The 16,207-nt window shown below is 44.1% G+C and overlaps 1 long non-coding RNA gene across 1 annotated transcript; it reads left to right on the forward strand.

Annotated features, from left to right (window-relative positions):
• Positions 1-13,275: 13,275 nt before the first annotated feature.
• LOC145077224 (uncharacterized) lies at positions 13,276-15,823 on the forward strand. Its single transcript, XR_013693025.1, has 3 exons — positions 13,276-14,543; positions 15,315-15,382; positions 15,674-15,823. It is a non-coding gene; the product is annotated as an uncharacterized LOC145077224 (long non-coding RNA).
• The last annotated feature ends 384 nt before the right edge of the window (positions 15,824-16,207 follow it).

Below are 16,207 nucleotides of genomic sequence, written 5' to 3' on the forward strand. Positions count from 1 at the left end.
GGAACATTTGAGGGAGGTCCTTGGGGTACTGAGATCGGAGAAGCTTTATGCAAAGTTCTCCAAGTGTGATTTCTGGTTACGGGAGGTCCAGTTCCTAGGACATCTCGTTAACCAGGAAGGGATTCTGGTCGATCCGGCCAAGGTTGAGGCGGTGATGGGTTGGGAGGTGCCAAAATCACCCTCTGAGATCAGGAGCTTCCTTGGATTAGCAGGGTATTATCGGAGATTTATCAAGGATTTCTCCAAGATCGCAGTGCCGCTCACCAGGTTGACCCGGAAGGGTGTTGCATTCTCTTGGGGTCCCGAGCAGCAGACCTCCTTTGAGACACTTCGCCAGAGGTTGTGCGAAGCCCCAGTATTAGCTCTCCCGGAAGGGATGGAGGATTTTGTAGTATATTGTGATGCATCGATTTTAGGGTTGGGTGCGGTGTTGATGCAGAGGGGTCATTGTCACAACTGTAAATTTTGAGCCATGTAATCTATGCATTCAACCTAATGTGAATCAAAAACTTCAATCAAATACAAGTACTATAAGTAGTCATCAAACAATTGGAGACCCTAGAAGTTCTTGTTAAGTCCATTTTGGACTAAGACTTCCTTATTGGATCCAAACGGACCAATGACCTTCCAATTTGACTATCATGGGTTTAGGACCCTAATTGGGCTCTAATTAGACCCACACTCGTTTATTTCAATATTTTGGGCTAGGTAGAACCTAGAAGGAAATAAAACACAAGTTTTGATCCATAATTAAACCTAACCTAGCTTAATAAAGCACAAAAATCACAATTTTATTTTATAAGTCCAATAAATACCCTAAACTACCTCTAATGTTGGGCTTAGGGGCAAAAGCCCAAATTTTTCCTCCTTCCCTTCATATTCTCGGCCCAAGGCCCAAACACAAGGAGAGGTTGACTTTTAAGTGCCACCTCATTTTTACCCATGGGTTCTCCATGCAAAAATCACATTCATCCATGCAAGCATCACCTCAAAGTCTTTTCTTCCTTCTCTCTCTCTCTCTCTCTCCCTCTCCCTTCTTGTTTCGGCCGAGGATAACCAACACACACACACATCTCACAAAATTCTCTCAAAAATTCTCTCAAGAAGCTCTCTCCTTCCCCTCTCCAAAGATCTCGAAATTTAGAGGCTTTCCAAAGGGATTTTTGCAAGTAAATCATCTCCTAAGGTAAGATTATGCATAGATCTATGGTTTAAATTCTTTTGTTATCAAAATCCTCCCCTAATCTATACAAAAATCGTGATCTAGCATCCTCAAACCATCTCAAACTCAAGATCTTCACCAAAGGGAGCCAAGGCCAAAAACACTTCATTTTTCCTTCCATTTTCATTGCAAAAACCGAACCAACACCCCAAGGTGAGATTCATACCCCTATTTTCTGTTTTTGAGAGTTTTTGTGGGGGGGGGGAATACAAGTGAAAGTGTAGATCTATATGTGTTTGTATGCCTTGTATGATTTCCATGCTTATATGTATGCTTATATGTGTTTTAATGTTGGATCTAGCCATTAAACCCCTCAAAACCGAGATATAACTCATGTTTTATGATATTAGCTTCAAATATGTTCCCACATAATAAGTGGTACTAGATAAATAGCCAAGTGGTTAGCAACAATTTTCTTTAAGCTAAGAACACACATTTTGGGCCAAAAATGTGAAAAATACAAAATTAAGGGCCCAAAATGACATTTTACGGGTTCTGATGGTTGAAATGTGTCAAAACAGTTTCAATAAAGCTATTTCTGGAAGTCTATTCAATTAGTGGATTTAAAACATAAATTTCAAGCCTATTGGGCTAAAAATGCAAATTTCGGCCCAATAAGGCCCAATATGCGAATTTTTCTGTTTTGGAGGGCCAAAACTGTAACTTTCTGTAAAACAGTGGACTATAAGTGTTCCAAATCCTTTTCAAAGGTTTAAAATGCTTTTTAAATTTAAAAAGGACCAAAGTTGCAAAAATTTTCCATTTTGGGCCAAAATTGTCAAAATTGCGAAAAGATGGGCTAAAACCGAGAAAAACTGCATTTTCAGGGACTTAAACTGTTTTCTTTGAAAAATATGCTGGAAAATATTAATTTCAATAATCTTTGGTGTTAAAATGTCAAGAAAAATAGTTTAAGGACCAAACCGGGAAATATTTAAATAAAAGGGTTGAAAATGTAAATTTTACAAATAATGAGGGGCTGAAAACAGAAATATCTCAAGGCTGATTCATTATGTACAATGTGATCAAATAATGACACCTCAACTATCAACGAAATACAACTCATTACAATACCAAAAGTCGTTGTTAAACGAATTGGCTCGGTCTCGAGCCAATGAAAATCCACAACTACTAACTCTTGATACATACAAATAACGATTGGTAATACACATACATACGAGTGTGCACAGACGTCTACGCACCATCTTCGGGCCCCAAAAGTGTAAAATCTTGTTTGTTGGGCCTAGCTAGCCCAATGACCTGATCTTAAGGCCCGAAGACATTTTTTTTTCTACGAAGTGTTGAGTTTTACCGACTTGGCACAACGTAGGGTGACTTTCAATGGCTTGTATCATTGGACCCCAAGGGCCATGGTATTGCTAGAAGAGTCTACACATTTTACGAGGCGGGTCGGGGACCCCTCGCACACATTTTTCCCAGCCGGTTAATAGAGTTACCGGGGTCTTCGTGACCTCATTCTCTTCGGATGTGGGACCACTCATAGTCCGGGCGATTGGATAACGTGATTAGTACTGACGACGCCTTCGGGAATCGTTGGTATATCTATAAACCGGGCATTTGTGTAATGCGGGTTTGTAGTAAATAATCAATGCTCGAGAACCTTCCAACGTCGCTTGGGACCGATACTACTATTTGTGTAATGTTTTCAACGCAACTCAACGGATTTCAAAAGAACTAGGGGAACATCGGGTTTCCCTAGGGTTTTTATCACATACAGATTTTAAACGCATACATCTTAAATGAACAATTTTTGCAAGTATAGAAACAAACAAGCATACCTATGGATCTTCACAAACGTTTTTGAAAGCTTTTCCCTTTCAGAAAATATCGGATTTTCTGGTGGTTTTTTTTTCTTACAATGCAAACATTCGATTTCAAACACTACTTATGAACTCACCAACATTTCATATGTTGACGTTTTTTCAAAATACTTGTATTCTCAGGAAATCAGTGAGTCAAGGGAAATCATGCTCAGTGACGGTTGCAGTTTGTTTTTGAATGAACCAAACAATATTAATTTTTGGAAATGTAATGTTAAAACAATGTATGACATGTAAACACTACTGGTTGTATTATGTTGATGAATGGTGACGAACGTTGTTTTGTTTCATATATATTCAATGTTATGGTATTCAATTGAGTCACGACAGCCCCCGGACGTTTCCGCCGTCTGGTTCGGGGGTGTGACAGGTTGGTATCAGAGCTTTGTTTATAGTGAACTAGCATGTCGAGCCATACATTGATATGCAACTATAAACCAAAAAGAAGGACTAACATAACTCTGAACAAAACAAATGAATAAAATACACTTGCTTGCATTAGGAGTAAGGACCTAACGCTGAATCAAACACCATAATACTGGTATCTCGGTTAATTCGGGACTGTTCTTAGTGATACCAAGGAGTGAATGTAGCCTGATCAACTACATTCTCTCCAAGGTAAAACTAACACATGTCTTGATGAGATCGGAATAGCCAGGGAACCTAAAAATTTTACCCTATATCACCCAAAAAGAGAATAATTGCTTGGTCTGTGTAATAGTCATAGTACCCTAGGAATAATGTAGCATAATTACGTACTCACGCAGACCGCATGGCTGGTTTTCATCACCCTGGAGACCCCTACTTCCCTAATCAGGGAAACAACGGGTGGCTAGAGGAGGAGGAGGAGCCCGAGGAGGAGCAGCAGGGCATCCAGTTTCATCAGGCCTTAGTAGCTCACGGGATGCTGGTGGATGAGCCGGAAGAGCATCCAGGAGAAGCACACGACGTCGAACCCGACGAATATATAGACACTGACTACGAATTTGGAGAGGTCGACGATGACGACGAGGAGGGTCAGGTCGGGGGCCAGGACCCCATCCCACCATGCGAGGACGAGGCCCAACCAGATCCCCCCGCTCCACCAGTGAACCCCCCGAGGGAGAATCGTTCCCTCGAAGCTGAGATCGCCACACTGCGACAACAGCTGTATGCTATGGAAGCTCGGGCAGTGAGAGCAGAGCACGAGAGGGATGAAGTTATAGGAGACATGGCAGAGATGGCGCAGCTACTAGCGCAACATTTCGGCATATGACTTCGGCACCACCTCCTGACGCAGCTCATCGCGGTTAGGGATAGACCTATCGTAGTAGGATATTAGTAACTATGTTATGTACTCCGGCTCTATGTTTAAGTGACTACACTACTCATGGAGCCGTTATGCTGTCGGATTAGTGTTACTTATGTATGCTCCTGCGAGCAAATTTTCTTGTACTAAACACGGATAATATTAATGAACTTTTGTGTGTTTTGCTAAATTATTCTCAGTTGCTATGTGTTGAGACATTATGATTGCATGCTTGATGATAGTAATGCTTAGGTTCGCACCATACGCCTAGTTAGTAGGATCATAACCTCACCGAAACCACGTACACTCAACATCTTTCCGTTTCATGACAGAAAGATGCCTCGCCCAGCTACTCGCGGAAATCCCGAACCAATCCCGCCCGAAGTTGACTCCACTGCTTTCCAGGCAGCCGTGTCTGCTGCGGTCACGGCAGCTATGGCACAACTTCACCGAGGAAACAATGGAGGAGGCAATGGTCAAGGCTCCGGAAGTTCGAACAACGGGACGAACCAAGGGCTCACTAAAACGTGCACCTACAAGGATTTTGCGAACGCTAAACCCCGAACTTTCAACGGTACCGGAGGAGTGATCGCCCTAAAGCGATGGATCGAGAAAGTAGAGTCGGTATTCGAGATATGCGAGTGCCCCGAGCAGATGAAAGTGAAGTTCGCGGCCTGCACTTTTGTGGACCAAGCGCTCACTTGGTGGAATGGTCATGTGGAAGCTATGACACTTCCTGTCGCCAACTCTATTCCCTGGACAGAGATGAAAGAGATGTTGACGGCTGAGTACTGCCCCCGAGGCGAAATACAGAAGATGGAGCAGGAACTATGGAATCTCACGGTGCAGAATGGGAACATCGATGCTTACATATCGAGATTCAGCGAACTATCTCTGTTGTGCCCGGGTATGATCACATCAGAGGGGAAGAAGATTGAACGATTCATTTGGGGACTGACATCCCCCATTCAAGGGAATGTGATAGCTGCGAACCCTGAAACGTTTGACAGCGCGAAGAGATTGGCAAAGAGGCTCTATGATCATAACCACAAAAAGGGCGAGAAACTGGTAGAGACTGAGAAGAAGAAGGAGAGCGATGGTAAGAAGGGATGGAACCACAAGAGGAAGGGGCGTCAAGGTCCCGAGACCTCTAAAAAGCAGCAAACGGTGGCAGTTCACGCTGTCACTGCGCCGGTACCAGTCGCATCACATGCTCCAGCCTCAGCTGCTTCAAATACTTCAAGACCCTATTCCGGCACTCATCCCAAATGCAACAAGTGCGGTTTCCATCACCAAGGAGAATGTAGGGAGTTCCATTGCACCAGTTGCAATCGAAGGGGACACACTGCAAAGTTCTGCAGGACTTATCCTTTTCAGAACCAGAGTCAGGGAAACAACCAGAATAACAACAACAACCACCGCAATACCAACAACACCAATGCCGGCGGCAACAACACAGGGCCTAGCCACACCTGTTTCGGGTGTGGAAGGACGGGACATTTCCGTCGAGACTGCCCTAACAACAACAACAACTCAGGAAACAGAGGAGCAGGTAGAATGCTGACTATAGGTCAGAGTGATGCAGTTCAGGACCCCGCAGTTGTGACCGGTACGTTCCTCCTAAACCACACTTATGCATGCATCTTATTTGATACCGGAGCGGAGCGAAGTTTCGTAAGCGAGAAGTTTAAACATTTACTAAAACAACAACCCCAGAAGCTAAATGAAACCTATACGGTGGAAATGGCCAATGGGAAAACCGAATCCACTAGGGAGATCTACATCGGATGTACCCTAACCCTTAACCAGTGCGTCTTTCGAATAGATCTGATGCCAGTGTCAATTAGGAGTTTCGATGTGATTATCGGCATGGATTGGTTAAGCCCCCACCATGCTGAGATTTTGTGCCACGAGAAGGCCGTTCGCCTTCGTCTCCCGAATCACGAAACCCTAGTAATTTACGGAGACAAACCCAGTACGAATCTCCGCCTCATCTCGTGCATCAAAGCACAAAAACATCTGCGAAAGAACAACTTAGCGTTCTTGGCCCACATAGTGGACAAGACAAAAGAAGAAACTAACATCCAAGACATTCCGGTAGCGTGTGAATATCCGGACGTGTTTCCCGAAGATCTTCCAGGAGTACCCCCAGAGAGACAGGTTGAATTCCGAATCGACCTCGTTCCAGGAGCAACTCCCCTCGCTAAATCACCATATCGACTGGCTCCTGCTGAAATGCAGGAATTATCCAGCCAACTCAGTGAGCTTCTGGACAAGGGATTTATCCGACCTAGCTACTCGCCATGGGGAGCTCCGGTACTCTTTGTCAAAAAGAAGGACGGATCTTTCAGAATGTGCATCGATTACAGAGAGTTGAATAAACTCACTGTTAAAAACCGCTACCCACTCCCGCGAATCGATGATCTATTCGACCAGCTCCAAGGAGCTAGCTATTTTTCTAAAATAGATCTACGGTCCGGATACCATCAACTCAAGGTCCGAGAAGAAGATATTGCTAAAACCGCTTTCCGAACCCGCTATGGACATTATGAATTCGTCGTAATGCCCTTCGGTCTAACAAATGCACCCGCTGCATTTATGGACCTAATGAACCGAATCTGTCGACCGTTCTTGGACAACTTCGTCATTGTGTTTATCGATGACATCCTCGTCTATTCTCGAAGCAAAGAGGAGCATGGCCAACATCTCCGACAAGTCCTAGAAACGCTGCGATCGGAAAAGCTTTACGCCAAACTCTCCAAGTGCGAGTTCTGGCTTCGGAGTGTGAATTTCTTAGGCCACGTAGTTAGCCAAGACGGGATTCATGTGGATCCCTCTAAGGTCAAAGCTGTGGAAGGGTGGGCAACTCCGACTACTCCCACAGAAATTCGTCAGTTCTTAGGCCTAGCAGGCTACTATAGAAGATTCATCCAAAACTTCTCAAAAATCGCCAAGCCACTTACCTTGCTTACGCAAAAGAGTGTGCCATTCAAGTGGACAGACCGACAAGAGATTGCGTTTCGAACCTTGAAGCAAGCTCTTTGCAGCGCTCCTGTACTATCTCTACCTGAAGGAACGGAAGATTTTGTGGTATACTGTGACGCGTCAAATCAAGGCTTAGGTTGCGTTCTCATGCAACGTGGAAGAGTGATAGCATATGCGTCCCGTCAACTAAAGGCGCACGAAGTAAATTACACAACCCATGACCTAGAACTGGGAGCTGTGGTCTTCGCCCTAAAAATTTGGAGGCACTACCTGTACGGTACAAAGTGCACCATCTTTACGGACCACAAGAGCCTCCAGCACATTTTGAATCAGAAGGAGCTGAACATGAGACAACGAAGATGGGTGGAATTGTTAAACGACTACGAATGCGAGATCAAGTACCATCCAGGCAAGGCCAACGTGGTAGCTGACGCATTAAGTCGGAAGGAATACACAAATCGCCGTACGAAAACGCACTCGATAACGATTCAGTCTCATCTGACCACTCAAATTGCATCAGCCCAGGCAGAGGCTATGAAAACGGAAAACAGAACTAGCGAGGCATTACGCGGAATGGAGAAGAACCTGGAAGTCAAAGAGAATGGGGTATACTACTTCATGAACCGTATTTGGATTCCAAAAATCGGAGGATTCAGGGAGATCGTTATGAAGGAAGCCCACAAGACACGATACTCCATTCATCCTGGTTCGGACAAGATGTATTTGGACATTAAGCAGCACTATTGGTGGCCTAACATGAAGGCGGAAATCGCAACTTATGTTAGTAAGTGCCTTACGTGTGCCAAAGTAAAAGCGGAATACCAGAAACCTTCCGGATTGTTACAGCAACCGGCAATCCCTGAGTGGAAATGGGAGGGGATTTCTATGGATTTCGTGACCAAGCTGCCCAAGACGTCGGACGGATTGGACACCATATGGGTAATAATCGACCGACTGACGAAATCTGCCCATTTCCTGCCCATCAAAGAGTCCTACAAGATGGAGAGGCTGACGCGTTTGTACCTACGAGAGATTGTAAGACTTCATGGAGTGCCAAAATCTATCATCTCAGATAGGGACAGTAGATTCACGTCACGCTTTTGGCAGTCGCTCCACAAGGCAATGGGAACTCATCTTGATATGAGCACCGCGTATCACCCACAAACAGACGGTCAAAGCGAACGAACCATTCAGACGCTTGAAGACATGCTTCGTGCATGTGTGATAGACTTCGGAAAGTCTTGGGATACCCACCTACCGTTGATCGAGTTTTCATATAACAATAGTTATCATTCGAGCATTAAGGTGGCCCCTTTCGAAGCACTGTACGGGCGTAAATGTAGATCACCGTTATGTTGGGCTGAAGTAGGTGACACCCAGCTAGCAGGAACACATACGTCGGATAGGGCAATGACAGGACCGGAAATCATTCGCGAGACCACAGAAAAGATTGCCCAGATCAGAGCTTGATTACAGGCATCGCGCGACCGGCAGAAGAGCTACGCTGATAAACGGCGAAAGCCCTTAGAGTTCCAGGTCGGTGATCGAGTATTGTTGAAGGTCTCACCCTGGAAAGGGGTTATACGTTTCGGAAAACGAGGAAAGCTAAACCCACGGTACATTGGACCTTTCGAAATCGTCGCCCGAATAGGTCCGGTAGCCTACAGACTACAACTACCCGCGGAGCTAAACGGTGTGCACCCCGTGTTTCACGTCTCTAACCTGAAAAAGTGCCTATCAGATGAAACCCTTATCATTCCTCTTGACGAAATCGAAATCAATGAGAACCTCCTGTTCGTCGAAGAACCAATCGAGATTATGGACAGGGAGGTGAAGCGTACTAAGCAGAGTCGCATCCCGATCGTGAAGGTACGGTGGAACGCAAAGCGTGGGCCAGAATTCACGTGGGAACGCGAAGATCAAATGAAACAAAAGTACCCTCACCTATTTTAGTTTCTCAAATCTAGCTTTCAAGCGGAATTTCGGGACGAAATTCCCTCTAACGGGGGGATGATGTCACAACTGTAAATTTTGAGCCATGTAATCTATGCATTCAACCTAATGTGAATCAAAAACTTCAATCAAATACAAGTACTATAAGTAGTCATCAAACAATTGGAGACCCTAGAAGTTCTTGTTAAGTCCATTTTGGACTAAGACTTCCTTATTGGATCCAAACGGACCAATGACCTTCCAATTTGACTATCATGGGTTTAGGACCCTAATTGGGCTCTAATTAGACCCACACTCGTTTATTTCAATATTTTGGGCTAGGTAGAACCTAGAAGGAAATAAAACACAAGTTTTGATCCATAATTAAACCTAACCTAGCTTAATAAAGCACAAAAATCACAATTTTATTTTATAAGTCCAATAAATACCCTAAACTACCTCTAATGTTGGGCTTAGGGGCAAAAGCCCAAATTTTTCCTCCTTCCCTTCATATTCTCGGCCCAAGGCCCAAACACAAGGAGAGGTTGACTTTTAAGTGCCACCTCATTTTTACCCATGGGTTCTCCATGCAAAAATCACATTCATCCATGCAAGCATCACCTCAAAGTCTTTTCTTCCTTCTCTCTCTCTCTCTCTCTCCCTCTCCCTTCTTGTTTCGGCCGAGGATAACCAACACACACACACATCTCACAAAATTCTCTCAAAAATTCTCTCAAGAAGCTCTCTCCTTCCCCTCTCCAAAGATCTCGAAATTTAGAGGCTTTCCAAAGGGATTTTTGCAAGTAAATCATCTCCTAAGGTAAGATTATGCATAGATCTATGGTTTAAATTCTTTTGTTATCAAAATCCTCCCCTAATCTATACAAAAATCGTGATCTAGCATCCTCAAACCATCTCAAACTCAAGATCTTCACCAAAGGGAGCCAAGGCCAAAAACACTTCATTTTTCCTTCCATTTTCATTGCAAAAACCGAACCAACACCCCAAGGTGAGATTCATACCCCTATTTTCTGTTTTTGAGAGTTTTTGTGGGGGGGAATACAAGTGAAAGTGTAGATCTATATGTGTTTGTATGCCTTGTATGATTTCCATGCTTATATGTATGCTTATATGTGTTTTAATGTTGGATCTAGCCATTAAACCCCTCAAAACCGAGATATAACTCATGTTTTATGATATTAGCTTCAAATATGTTCCCACATAATAAGTGGTACTAGATAAATAGCCAAGTGGTTAGCAACAATTTTCTTTAAGCTAAGAACACACATTTTGGGCCAAAAATGTGAAAAATACAAAATTAAGGGCCCAAAATGACATTTTACGGGTTCTGATGGTTGAAATGTGTCAAAACAGTTTCAATAAAGCTATTTCTGGAAGTCTATTCAATTAGTGGATTTAAAACATAAATTTCAAGCCTATTGGGCTAAAAATGCAAATTTCGGCCCAATAAGGCCCAATATGCGAATTTTTCTGTTTTGGAGGGCCAAAACTGTAACTTTCTGTAAAACAGTGGACTATAAGTGTTCCAAATCCTTTTCAAAGGTTTAAAATGCTTTTTAAATTTAAAAAGGACCAAAGTTGCAAAAATTTTCCATTTTGGGCCAAAATTGTCAAAATTGCGAAAAGATGGGCTAAAACCGAGAAAAACTGCATTTTCAGGGACTTAAACTGTTTTCTTTGAAAAATATGCTGGAAAATATTAATTTCAATAATCTTTGGTGTTAAAATGTCAAGAAAAATAGTTTAAGGACCAAACCGGGAAATATTTAAATAAAAGGGTTGAAAATGTAAATTTTACAAATAATGAGGGGCTGAAAACAGAAATATCTCAAGGCTGATTCATTATGTACAATGTGATCAAATAATGACACCTCAACTATCAACGAAATACAACTCATTACAATACCAAAAGTCGTTGTTAAACGAATTGGCTCGGTCTCGAGCCAATGAAAATCCACAACTACTAACTCTTGATACATACAAATAACGATTGGTAATACACATACATACGAGTGTGCACAGACGTCTACGCACCATCTTCGGGCCCCAAAAGTGTAAAATCTTGTTTGTTGGGCCTAGCTAGCCCAATGACCTGATCTTAAGGCCCGAAGACATTTTTTTTTCTACGAAGTGTTGAGTTTTACCGACTTGGCACAACGTAGGGTGACTTTCAATGGCTTGTATCATTGGACCCCAAGGGCCATGGTATTGCTAGAAGAGTCTACACATTTTACGAGGCGGGTCGGGGACCCCTCGCACACATTTTTCCCAGCCGGTTAATAGAGTTACCGGGGTCTTCGTGACCTCATTCTCTTCGGATGTGGGACCACTCATAGTCCGGGCGATTGGATAACGTGATTAGTACTGACGACGCCTTCGGGAATCGTTGGTATATCTATAAACCGGGCATTTGTGTAATGCGGGTTTGTAGTAAATAATCAATGCTCGAGAACCTTCCAACGTCGCTTGGGACCGATACTACTATTTGTGTAATGTTTTCAACGCAACTCAACGGATTTCAAAAGAACTAGGGGAACATCGGGTTTCCCTAGGGTTTTTATCACATACAGATTTTAAACGCATACATCTTAAATGAACAATTTTTGCAAGTATAGAAACAAACAAGCATACCTATGGATCTTCACAAACGTTTTTGAAAGCTTTTCCCTTTCAGAAAATATCGGATTTTCTGGTGGTTTTTTTTTCTTACAATGCAAACATTCGATTTCAAACACTACTTATGAACTCACCAACATTTCATATGTTGACGTTTTTTCAAAATACTTGTATTCTCAGGAAATCAGTGAGTCAAGGGAAATCATGCTCAGTGACGGTTGCAGTTTGTTTTTGAATGAACCAAACAATATTAATTTTTGGAAATGTAATGTTAAAACAATGTATGACATGTAAACACTACTGGTTGTATTATGTTGATGAATGGTGACGAACGTTGTTTTGTTTCATATATATTCAATGTTATGGTATTCAATTGAGTCACGACAGCCCCCGGACGTTTCCGCCGTCTGGTTCGGGGGTGTGACAGTCATGTGATAGCATATGCATCGAGGCAGCTGAAGCCTCATGAGACGAGATATCCCACGCATGATCTAGAGTTGGGGGCAGTAGTGTTCGCCCTCAAGATTTGGCGCCACTACTTATATGGGGTTCGGTGTACGATATACACGGACCATAAGAGCCTGAAGTACTTGATGGATCAGCACAATCTAAACATGCGTCAAAGGAGGTGGTTAGATGTGGTCAAGGATTATGATTGTGAGATCCTGTACCACCCGGGCAAGGCCAACGTGGTGGCCGATGCGTTGAGCCGCAGGGCGGAGAGCACTCCATTACGAGATGTATGTTTGAGGTTGACCCTGATAGCTCCGGTATTGGATGCCATCCGTGGGGCACAGGCCGAGGCTGTGCAGCCGGAGATGCAGAAGAGAGAACGGGTCGTTGGTTTGGTTTCGAGATTCGTTACGGATGGGCGAGGGCTTATGACTTTTCAGGGTCGGATTTGGGTACCGTTTGTGGGTGGTTCGCGCACTTCCTTGATGGAGGAGGCACATCGGTCGAAATTTTCGATCCATCCGGGGGCTACGAAGATGTATTTGGATTTGAGGAGAGAGTATTGGTGGCCCCGTATGAAGAGGGACGTCGCATGGTTTGTTGAGAGGTGCTTGACCTGCCGTAGGGTTAAGGCCGAGCACCAGAGACCGCATGGCAAGTTGCAGCCATTGGAGGTTCCCAAATGGAAATGGGAACAGATCTCTATGGATTTCATCACCAAATTGCCGAGAACTGCCAGAGGAGTTGATGCAATTTGGGTGATTGTGGATAGGCTGACGAAGAGCGCTCACTTCCTTGCCATCAGTGAGAGTTCTTCAGCAGAGAAGTTGGCAGAGTTATATGTGAGAGAAGTGGTATCTCGGCATGGGGTGCCGATCTCGATTGTTTCAGACCGTGATGTGCGCTTTACTTCCAGATTCTGGAAGAAATTTCATGAGGAGTTGGGTACTAGATTGCATTTTAGTACCGCATATCATCCCCAGACAGACGGTCAGAGTGAGCGGACGATTCAGACGCTTGAGGACATGCTTCGAGCATGTGTGTTGGATTTTGGGGGTAGCTGGGATGCGTATCTACCCTTGGCAGAGTTTTCCTACAACAACAGCCATCATTCGAGCATTGGTATGCCACCCTTTGAGCTGTTGTATGGTAGGAGGTGTCGGACCCCCATTTGCTGGGGAGAAGTTGGGCAGAGAGTGATGGGCAGTACCGAGATTGTGCTTCGGACGACAGAGCAGATTCAGCAGGTCAGACAGAGGTTATTGACCGCCCAGAGTCGACAGAAGAGTTATGCAGACAGACGCCGGTCCGAGCTTGAGTTTCAGGTCGACGACTTCGTTCTCCTGAAGGTCTCTCCTTGGAAAGGAGTGATACGATTTAGGAAGAGGGGCAAGTTGGGGCCCCGGTATATTGGGCCATTTCGCGTGATTGCGAGGGTAGGCCGGGTGGCCTATCGTTTGGAGTTGCCAGCGGAGTTGGGGCAAATCCACGACACTTTTCATGTGTCGCAATTGAGGAAATGTATTGCCGATGAGTCGGCAGTAGTTCCATTGGGGGATATTCAGGTGGATGCGAGCCTGAATTATGCCGAGAGACCAGTAGCCATCAGAGATCGGAAGATCAAGGTTCTGAGGAACAAGGAGGTACCTTTGGTGTTGGTTCGGTGGCAACACCGGAAGGGATCAGAGATGACCTGGGAGCCGGAGCGCGAGATGCGGGCTCAGCATCCGGAGCTATTTTAGAGCGAGACTTCGAGGGCGAAGTCTAATCCTAGTGGGGGAGAATTGTAACAGCCCGGATCTCCAGGTATTTTATTGTTTTAATATTTTGAGTTTTGAGAAGGGACTCGGCGAGTTGGAGCTCAGACTCGCCGAGTAGGGTCGCGATTCTGGACGCGGGATTCGTTCGGACTCGGCGAGTCCAGGATATGGACTCGGCGAGTCCACGCTGTTTAATGAAACCCTAATTTTTCGGGTTTGGGACCTATTTAAATGGCCTTATGGCCGTCTTTTGCATCCATCATTCCATAGAGAGATACCCTAAAGTGCTTTAGCGATTTGAGAGTGAAAGGAGGCATTTCTTGACATTTGTGTGTTGTTTAGCAAAGAAGAAAGAGGCTCTAGCCAAGAGGAGGCAAAGGGGACTGCTATTTGGTGGATTGGAAGCTCGACCCTTCAATCTAAAGGTATAATTTCGACCCATCTCCTGTTTTGTGAAGTATAATCGATTTTAGGGTTTCTTGTGGCTTTGTTGAGTTGATTTGATGGCCAAATAGTCCCATGCTAGAGATGAGACTTCGGATCTGGATCCATAGAGGTCCAGAGAGCCTCATCCTTCAAGCTTTATAGAGAGCAATGGAGGTCATGACCTTGTATAGTGAGATTTGTTGAAGATTCTTCATAATTAGTCATATAAAGGTTGTTCATGCATCAAGACTGGGACTTTACGTGATGAATCAGTCTAGGAGGGCCAGATCTATGAATTGTTGGAGTAGATCTGACCTTAGAAGCAAGTTTGAGTGATTGCATGGAATGGACTCGCCGAGTCCGATGAGCAGACTCGGCGAGTAGTTTGAAGATTGCCTTGGACCGGCCAGTGAGTGGTCCAGACGAGTCAGGAGTTGACCCAGTGAGTCAGGGCGAGTTGGAAAGGATTGTCACGAGGTCTGAGTCGAGCTGGGACTCGCCGAGTCGTTCTTGAGACTCGGCGAGTTGAGTCGGGGTGGCCCCGCGATTCTTCCAGGTGTAACTCGTCGAGTCAGGGGGGAGTACTCGACGTGTAGAAAGGGAATCCTAGAGAGTTGGTGAGAACGTCTAGACTCGCCGAGTTGCCGTATGCACTCGCCGAGTCCGGTCAAAGTTGACCGTTGACCGTTGACCGTTTACCTGTGTTGACTTTTTAGGGGTAGTCAACCTTAGAGATAAAAAGTGTTAATTAGAGCCTTGTGATGTTATAGGAGGATTAGAGCTCGGAGGATCGAGCACGAGGGATTTCCAGGGATTGTGAGATACCGAGACACACGAGGTGAGTCTTCTCACTATACTTTACCTTGAGTCGGTAATCAGAGTTATGTGTTAGTGTATGTATGTTATGTGCATGTTATGTGTTGTACTGCATTATTTCTATGTGATCTATGCTGTGCATGTTTATAGAGTTGGAGCCGGAAGGTTCATAGAGTTAGAACCTGAGGGTTCACAGAGTTGGGTGCACGGACCCATAGAGTTATGGCCTCGAGTGGCTAATATGTGTTTTATGTGTGGTATTTTGGGGAACTCACTAAGCTTTGTGCTTACAGTGCTAGTGTTGTTGTTTCAGGTACTAGCGATGACCGTGGGAAGGCGCCGGCTTGATCTGTACACACGTGGAGGAATTTGATATAATTATGTGATCTTGGGATTTGTATGATACATATTGGAATTTGGAATTGATGTTTTATTAAATTAAAAGAGAAATGTTTTTATGAATTGTGAAAAATAAATTTTAAAATTTTCGGTGTTAGAATAATCCTTTTGGCTTAGTTTGTACGTGGAATTTATCTCCCGACTTAACTTCCGTTAAGTTGTTGCTATTAACCCCCTCTTGTGCCTCCCACATGCATTTGTTTTTTCACTGCTAATGGACCATTTAGCACCTAAAAAAATATATCCACTTTTTTTTAAAAAAAAATTAATACCTATTTATTTATTTTAATAATTAAAAAAATGAAAGAGGTCTCTCTCTCTCTCTCTCTCTCACATACCAAAAAAAATACATCATCTTCTTCAAAATCCACCATAAGATCCTCACCACCCTCACCACCGTTCTTCCTTTTAGCTACCACAAATCAACCACCAAAAAATACAACCAACA

Source organism: Lactuca serriola, chromosome 9 (genome assembly GCF_051521515.1).
Source record: "Lactuca serriola cultivar US96UC23 chromosome 9, Lser_US96UC23_V15, whole genome shotgun sequence".
Classification (NCBI taxonomy): Eukaryota; Viridiplantae; Streptophyta; class Magnoliopsida; order Asterales; family Asteraceae; genus Lactuca; species Lactuca serriola.